We start from the raw sequence: 9,528 nt of genomic DNA on the forward strand, positions 1-9,528 counted from the left end.
CGCCGTGAAGAGCCATAGGGGTTTGCGTCTGGAGCTCCAACGGAGACGGGGCTTCCTTCCCGCTCGCATCGTCGTCAGCTCTGAGAGGTCATATTACTCGAGATAATAAATCCCAAAGACGGACTCTTTATTACGCTCGGAGGAGGCATTTCACGTACACGTTATTGCAGGAGATCTTTATAGTACAAGACCCTGATTTCGGTGCCCCCTTTTTGCCCCGAGGGAAGACTGAGGTGCAGAGAGGCTAAGAAACTCCTCCCGGGGCCCCTGACCCCATTGCGCGGTGCTGCCTCCTTCTCAGCGGCTGTGGAAATACCCACTGGGGTGACTGGCCGCCCGTGCAGCGGTCGTTACGCGCCTGCGAGCGACCGTGACCAGCGCCTCCACCGCGCGGCGCCGCTCTCGAGGGGGGGAGCGCGCGAGGGTTCCGCGGCTTTATTAGTTGCGGGGTCGGTTGTACCCCCGGCCGGCAGGCATACTGAAACCTGCGTTCCGAGGTGCTAGGTGTGTGCACCCCCATTTTACAGAGAACCGGGGAAGGCGCGTTCCGAGGTGCTAGGTGTGTGCACCCCCATTTTAGAGAACCGGGGAAGGCGCGTTCCGAGGTGCTAGGTGTGTGCACCCCCATTTTGCAGAGAACCGGGGAAGGCGCGTTCCGAGGTGCTAGGTGTGTGCACCCCCATTTTACAGAAAACCGGGGAAGGCAGATTCCGAGGTGCTAGGTGTGTGCACCCCCATTTTGCAGAGAACCGGGGAAGGCGCGTTCCGAGGTGCTAGGTGTGTGCACCCCCATTTTACAGAAAACCGGGGAAGGCAGAGGCCAGGCTGCACGGAGTTGACTGAGTCACGGGCGGCACTCAGGGCTGAGCCCCAATACCTTAGCCCTTAGCTCATTTCTTTGCCCTCCCCGGGAAGACGGGCCTGATTAAAGGAGAGACACCTTTTTCACTAATAACACAGTGGCCTCAACTAACTCCCTGCATCTTTAATTAATATTTACAAAGCACTTTAATCTGCCCAACATGCTAGTTAATTAGGCAAGTATTATTATCCTCCTCTTTCTGAACCCAGTCCAGGAGGCAATCAATACTGTCAGTCCTTAATCCTTGATGAATAATGGGTCTAAGCTTTCTGCTGTTTATGTTTGTTTGTTTAATCAAATTGTGTCCCATATTGTGTTAAGTTCTAATTCATTTAGCATGAATTGGCTTAGTAAAAATTAAATACTATTCAACACCCACCAGTGAGAGGGAATATAGGCAACCCCTGTCTTTAGGGATTTCAGATACAGAAAAAGACATTTTATCAAGTACTTCCCAGAATTGTTTTTTAAAAATTTTTTTAAAGTTTAATTTTGAGAGAGAGCGCGAGAGAGCGTGCGCATAAGCTGGGGAAGGGCAGAGAGACAGGGAGACACATAATCCAAAGCAGGGTCTCGGCTCTGAGCTGTCAGCAGAGCCCAACTCAGGGCTTGAACCCTGGAACAGTGAGATCATGACCTGAGATCATGACCTGAGCCAAAATCAGAAGCTAACTGACTGAGCCACCCAGACGCCCCTTTTTTCTTTTTATTATTGTGCTTTTTGTTTGGTTAAGTTTTCATGATGTATAAACATATGTTTGGCTTAATTTTTTAAAGTTTACTTAAAATTTCAGATGTGCACATTGTCTTTTGTGTAGAATTTAAATTTTACTCTCTTTTCTTACAGATGAAGAGATAAAAAGGAAGAAATTGAAGAATGATGGGATTAGGAAGGAAGAAGGAGAAAAGAAAAAGACAAAAACCAACCAACCAAACGCCACCATCACCACCAAGAAACGAGGCGGGAAATGAACAAGGGTGAAAGTGAGAGTAAGGTTTCAACCAGGTGGCTGTGGGGCCATGAGGCCGGCCCCTGGCCAGCACACACCCCAGAGCTTTGTGGGAATTACGAACAGGTGGACCTTCCTCTGGGCTGGTGCGGACCTACCCAGGGCCCCAGCGTGACTGTCTGAGCACAGACTGGCCCCCAGTGCCCGGTGCACCCCTGCCCAGGCACCTCGGTGCCCACGGAATGACACACAGGGGCTAGAACAACAGGAAGAGAGGTAAGAAGACAAGAAATGCCTTAGAGGGGTAATTTAAAAAGAGTTATTCATGAAAGTCCTTAGATGATGTCAAGGGATAAAAAAGGGACAAAGAACATCTGGAGAGTCTTTGTATCTCCTATTGTTATTACTTTAAAACCCATGGAATTTATAAAATTTTACTTTATATTCCCCAGGGGTTTTTAAGAACTGTCTCCCAAGGCTGCTCTTTGTTAAGCAAGCCCTGGCAATCCATGACCCTCAAGCATTATTATGAACTTCGTGTCATGGAAAGTTTTGAAGTAAGCTAAAAAATTTAAGTTAAACATGCATTTTTGTTTTATAAAAATAATTACTGTGTAACATTGACTTGAGAAACTGCAATATCTGTAATGGCCACTAGAGGGGGCACACACGAAAGAAGAATGGTTAGTAATTTTCATGTTTTCTTTACTAAAAGAATATACCATTTTAGAGCTGAAAGAGAAGTCAGAAGAAATGATTTTACTTTATGCCTCTGCCACTTGAATGTGCAATTATGAGCTGCTTTTCCTTTTTGAGACTCAGCTCCTCATCGGCACAACGAGGCTACTAACACCTACCCTGGGGAAGGCAAAAACAAAATTATTATTAAATTTTTTTAATGTTTATTTCTTTTTGAGAGAGATAGAATGTTTGAGCAAAGGAGGTGCAGAGAGAGAGGGAAGACACAGAATCCGAAGCAGGCTCCAGGCTCTGAGCTGACAGCACAGCACCAGATGTGGGGCTCAAACTCACAAACTGTGAGATCATGATCTGAGCTGAGGTGGGGCGTTCAACCAACTGAGCCACCCAGGCGCCCCGAAAACAAAATTATTTTGACATTGAGATGAATAAACAGCAGATGAGAAGCATTAAGAAAATGGAGAAAAATATGGTAAATTGCAGTTTTTAATTGAAACATAGTTCAGCACTGTAATAATTAAAAGTATCATAATAGAACAGTAGCAGATATTGAGTGATATAGATAATAGAATAGAATCAATAATCCAGAAAAAGATAGTGTTGGTGTAGTGTTGAATGTAAGAGGTGATGACAAAGTCGTCTAAAATAAATGAAAAAGGGGCAGATAATCAATAAACAAGCTTGAAAAAACTAGTAATTTGATAAAACACTCTAAGCCATGCCTTTCATGATGTGCTAAAACAAATTTCAGCTACTTTAAAGAATTTTAAGGGGCGCCTGGGTGGCTGAGTCGGTTAAGCATCCAACTTCGACTCAGGTCATGATCACACGGTTGGTGGGTTTGAGCCTAGAGTCGGGCTCTGTGCTGACAGCTAGCTCAGAGCCTGGAGCCTGCTTCAGATTCTGTATCTCCGTCTCTCTCTGACCCTCCCCTGCTCATGCTGTCTCTCTCTCTCTCTAAAAAAAAAAAAGCTAGGAGAAAATTTAAGCACATATTTTTGTGATCTCAAGATAAGGGAAGAAAAGAAATGGAAAAATCACAGATGAAATGACCATTATACTAGATCACATAAAAAATTTTAAATCCTGACAACTAAAAATATTGTGAACAAAACTTGGAAAGAAAAAATCTCTATAGAACTACACATAACAAATCTGACAGTTAATTTTATACTCAATACAAGAGTACCCACAAATTGGAAAGAAAACTTAAAAATCTCAATGGGAAATTTACCTCAAAAGTGGTTATTAATTAGCTCTCTCTCTCTGTGTAGTATATTTTAAAGCATTTGAACTACCTAGTAATTGAAAAAGTAAAAATTTAAACTATATATAATACACCTATTAGAAAATAGTTTCTTAAATTTTAATATTCACTACTGACAAGGGTGCAATGAAATGGGAAATTTTGTATACTATTAGTGGAAACATAAATTAATATAACTTTACTGGAAAGCAATTTTATAAAATATTTCCCAGCTTTAAAAATGTTTATACACTTTAATCATATAATTCCATATCTAGAGATTCTATAGAAATAGTAAAAAATGAGCACATGATTTGTGCGTAAAGATATATACTGCTCTCTCCTTTCTATAATGTCACAAAATTGGAAACAAGCAAAACATCCAAAATTAGAGAGAAATAAACTATTATGCAGCTTTTTAAAATGAGGACTTTTTCTGGGGTCTCACTGTGGCTCAGCCGGTTAAGTGTCCAGCTTCAGCCCAGGTCATAATCTCACAGTTTGCGAGTTTGAGCCCTGCATTGGGGTCTGTGCTGATAGCTCGGAGCCTGGAGCCTTCTTCTCATTCTGTGATTCCCTCTCTCTCTACCCCTCCCTTGCTCTGTCTCTCTCTCCTTCAAAAATAAAATAAACATTAAAAAAGAATTAAAAATAAAAATGAGGAATTTTTCATGGCTACAAGAAAATATCTAAATATTGTTAAGGGGGTAAAAAGAACATTACAAAATTGTATGTAAAGTATTATTTCATGGAAATACATTTCCACATACATAGAAAATGCATGTATATGTGGAAAAATTAGAAGGAAATCTGTCGAAATGATGGCAGTTACTCTTTCTGGCTCTGATTACATGATTCTTATTTCTGGTTCTGTTTATGTTCCAGATTTTCTGTTATGACTCTATATTACCTTTATAAATCAACAAAAACTAATAAATATCATATTTCTGTATGAGACCATAAATGTCAGTATGTATAGCATTGAGCCTGGCTCACATCAAACATTCCATAAATACAGTGAAAGAAAGAGAAGGACATTGTTACTCTGCTGGGAGACTTCCTAGTGAAGTTTCTTGATTTGAAAGAAGAAATAATTAGAGTGCCAATAATTGGGGAGCCTGGGTGCCTCAGTCATTAGGCGTCCGACTTTGGCTCAGGTCATGATCTCAGGGCTTGTGAGTTCGAGCCCCACATTGGGCTCTGTGCTGACCGCCCAGAGCCTGGAGCCTGCTTTGGATTCTGTGTCTTCCTTTGTCTCTGCCCCTCCCCTGCTTGTTTTCTGTCTCTCTCTGTCTCTAAAAATAAATAAATGTTAAAAAAAAATTAAAAAAAGAAATAATTTTAAAAATTAAAAAAGAAATATTTATTCTACTTCTACAGTTGAAGAATTTATGACCTGGAGGTTTTTGGGGGACATGTTTGGAGGAGAAATAGANATCCAAGTTGCTACAAATGGGCAGATTTCATTCTTTCTCATTGTCATATAGTATTCAATTGTTTATATAAACCACGTCTTCTTGATCCATTCATCAGTTGATGGACGTTTAAGCTCTTTACATGATTTGGCTATTGTTAAAAGTGCTGCTGTGAACATTGGGGTACATGTGCCCCTATGCATCAGCACTCCTGTATCCCTTGGATAAATTCCTAGCAGTGCTATTGCTGGGTCATAGGGGAGTTCTAGTGTTAATTTTTTGAGGAACCTCCACACTGTTGTCCAGAGCGGCTGCACCAGATTACATTCCCACCAACAGGGTAGGAGGGTGCCCGTTTCTCCACATCTTTGACAGCATCCCTAGTCTCCTGATTTGCTCATTTTAGCCACTCTGACTGGCGTGATGTGGTATCTCAGTGTGGTTTTGATTTGTATTTCCGTGATGATATGTGACGTTGAGCATTGTTTCACATGTCTGTTGGCCATCTAGATGTCCTCTTTGGAGAAGTGTCTGTTCATGTCTTCTTCCCATTTCTNTTCAATCTCTTCACTAGTTATGGGTCTGTTCAGATTTTCTATCTCTTCCTGTTTGAGTTTTGGTAGTGCATGTGAGTTTAGGAATTTGTCCATTTCTTCTAGCTTGTCCAGTTTGTTGGCATATAATTTTTCATAGTATTCCCTGATAATTGCTTGTATTTCTAAGCAATTGGTTGTAATAAACCCATTTTTTTTGTGTGATTTTTTCTATTTGGGTGCTCTCTTTTTTCTTTTTGAGAAGCCTGGCTAGAGGTTTGTCGATTTTGTTTATTTTTTCAAAAAACCAACTCTTGGTTTCATTGATCTGCTCAACTGTTTTTCTGGATTCTATATTGTTTGTTTCTGCCCTGGTCTTTATTATTTCTCTTCTTCTGCTGGGTTTGGAATGTTCTTGCTGCTCTGCTTCTGGTTCCTTTAGGTGCACTGTTAGATTTTGTATTTGCGCTTTTTCTAGTTTCTTGAAATAGACCTGGAGTGCAATGTACTTTCCTTTTAGGACTGCCTTTGCTGCATTCCAAAGAGTTTGGATTGTTGTATTTTCATTTTCATTTGTTTCCATATATTTTTTCATTTCTTCTCGAATTTCCGGATTGCCCCATTCGTTCTTTAGTAGGGTTCTTTAACCTCCATGTTTTTGGAGGTTTTCCAGACTTTTCCCTGTGATTAATTTCAAGTTTCATAGCATTGTGATCTGAAAGTGTGCATGGTATGATTTCAATTCTTTTATATTTATTGAAGGCGGCTTTACGATCCAGTATGTGATCTGTCTTGGAGAATTTACCATGTGCACTCAAGAAGAAAGTGAATTGCATAGGCTCAGGATGTAGAGTTCTAAATATATCTGTCATATACATCTGGTCCAATGTGTCATTCAGGTCCATCGTTTCTTTAGTGATTTTCTGCCCAGTTGATCTATCCATTGCTGTAAGTGGAGTGTTTAAGTTCCCTGCAATTACCACATTCTTATCAATGAGATTGTTTATGTTTGTGATTAATTGTTTTATGTATTTGGGTGCTTCTGAATTTGGTGCGTAGACATTTATAATTGTTAGCTCTTCCTTATGGATAGATCCTGTAATTAGTATATAATGTCCAGGCAGTGTTTTAAAGGATAAACATATAGAAGAAACAAATATGGAAGAAAAGAGTAAACAAGTTATTCTTTAAAAATTTTTTTTTAATGTTTATTTATTTTTGAGAGAGTTAGACAGAACGTAAGTGTGGAAGGGAGAGAGGGAGAGGGAGATACAGAATCCGAAGCAGGCTCCAGGCTCTGAGCTGTGGTGACAGCTCAGATCCTGACACGGGGCTCAAACTCACAAACTATGGGGTCACGACCTGCATTGAAGTCAGATGCTTAACCGACTGAGCCACCCCAGCGACCCCAAAGGAAAGAAAGGAGAGTCTTAGGAAGTTTCCTGTGCAAGGTGTCTGTTAACATTCACCATCTTCCCACCAGACCTTCACTACCTCCTCCATTCCTCCTGAGTGTTTTTGGTGTCAGGAGATTTGAATACAGGCCAACATCAGCCTCAGGTGAGTGTCGGTTAAGAGCAGGACTTAGACTCAGTCCTGTTTGTGTCAGAGACAGAGTGGGTACTGCATTGGACGGAGAGAGTATAGTAGATGGAGCACTCTGTGCATGTAGTTTGTTACTTTTCTGCTAACTTGAATTTCTGTAGAGCCATTTCAGTTGAAATATTTCATTACACCAACATCCAAGTTTGGAGGTGGAGATTTTTTCTGTACAATTCTGTTGTAAACCAATAGAACTTCCTGTTTGATCTGACCCTGAACTTGAGGATATTGATTCCCTGACTTGTGAGTGAGCAGTGTTGCAGTCAGAGGAAGGATAAAGGAATCACCCAGCCCAATAGGTGTCCACTTGTGGGGCAGCAAAGTCCAGGCTGGCCCCCAGCTTTACAGACGCAGCAACTTGATTCCCATCAGGGCCACCGGGCATTACCAGGCTCCTGGGCACTGAGCCTCAATTGTTTTTCCAAGTTTCAATTTTGGTGTAGGGAAAGATGGGGAAACCTTACCAGCAATCCTTTAATAAGCTTAAAAGTTTTTATTATATTATATTATATTATATTATAATTATATTTTTAGAGAGAGAGAGAGTGAGTAAGCAAGTACAAGGGAGGGAGGAGGAGAGGGGAAGAGAGAAAGAGAGAAAATCTCAAGCAGGCTCCATGCTTAGTGTGGAGCCTAATGTAGAACTTGATCTCCTGACCCTGGGATCATGACCTGAACCAAAATCAACAGTTGGTTGCTTAACTGACTGAGCCACCCAGGTGCCCAAGCTTATAATATTTTATTTCAATTTCTAGACTGTTAAATAGGGTTAAATTATAATAGGAAAAGAAAAGGGAAATCACACCACACGCTATCATTCACTGTGGGAAATAAAATGTTGTGGGATATGTTTCCTGTTGTCCTAAAATTGCAACTAAGGATGACAGTACTTACCACCTCTTACATTCCAAATTCAAGACGTCACCAGGAACCAACCAGGAACTATTTCCAGCTGGCCCTGTCACCCACAGCCCCTCCCCCATGTCCTAACTAAGAAGAGGCCTGAGGGCCGTAGGCTTTGTGGAAGTACAGTTAGTATTCGTATTGGGAGGCTGTTCTCTCCCCATTGGGGAGGAGGGATCTATTCCTTTTGTATCCACCCAGGGTGATCTCCCTTCCAGTGTCTTCCTTGCCACATAATGTGACATAATCACAGAGGTGACACCCCATTGTGTTCACAGGTTCCACTGATACTCAAGGGGAGAGTATTATACAAGGATGTGACACCAGGGAGTGGGAGTCTTGGGAACGTCCTAGAATTCTGCCTTAGAAGGGGTTCCTCTCATCCCATGGCCGAGCGTGAGCCCAAGACAACCACTCATAAAGACTGGAGTTCAGCAAGACGGGAACATGGACTCTTGCTAAGGTGTATACCCCACATTACCCTCAGGCCACAGGAAACAGAGTGGGGTGAGGCCATAGCAAGCATTTGAGGAGCAGGGCACAGAATCTCTTTACTGCGGAGGTTTGAACACAGACTTGGAAGACTTGTGGTCACCTGCAGGCTGGAGATATCACAGGAGTGTATGGAAGGGGACCTTTTAGTTTCTGGGGCTCTACCTGAAGGAATACAAATTACTTGAGAGGCAGACCCAGTAAGCTGCTTGCCATGAGGCCAATAAGCCAGTCAAATGAGGTTGAGGTGGAAGTTTTTAAGAAAAAAATTATTTTTGTGGTGAAATATACATGATATAAAATTTATCATTTTAATAATTTTAAATGTATAATTTAGGGGCATCAGGGACATTCACAACAACCATCACCACTTATCTATCTCCAGGACTTTTTCATCTTTCCAAGCTGAAACTTTGTCCCCATTGAACACTGATTCCCGATTCTGCCATCCTCCAGCCTCTGGCAACCACCATTCTTTCTGTCTCTACCAATTTGCCTGTACTTGATATATATGGAATCATACACTGTCTGTCTTTTTCATTTGGCTTCTTTCACTTATCATAATGTTTTCAAGTTCATTCATGTTATAACATATATATTAGAATTTCCTTCCTTCTTAAGACTGAATAATATTCCACTGAATGGACATACCACACTTTGTTTATTCTTTCATCTGTCAACAGACACTTGGCTTGCTTCTACCTTTTGGCTATTGTGAACAAGGCTGCAGTGAGCTTGGGTACACAAGTATCTATTCAAGTATCTGCTTTCAATGGTCTTGTATATTCACCCAGAAGTGGGATTGCTGAATCATACAATGATTCTG

The sequence above is a fragment of the Crocuta crocuta genome, unplaced genomic scaffold, assembly GCF_008692635.1.
Source record: "Crocuta crocuta isolate KB4526 unplaced genomic scaffold, BGI_CrCroc_1.0 scaffold32, whole genome shotgun sequence".
NCBI classification, from domain to species: domain Eukaryota; kingdom Metazoa; phylum Chordata; class Mammalia; order Carnivora; family Hyaenidae; genus Crocuta; species Crocuta crocuta.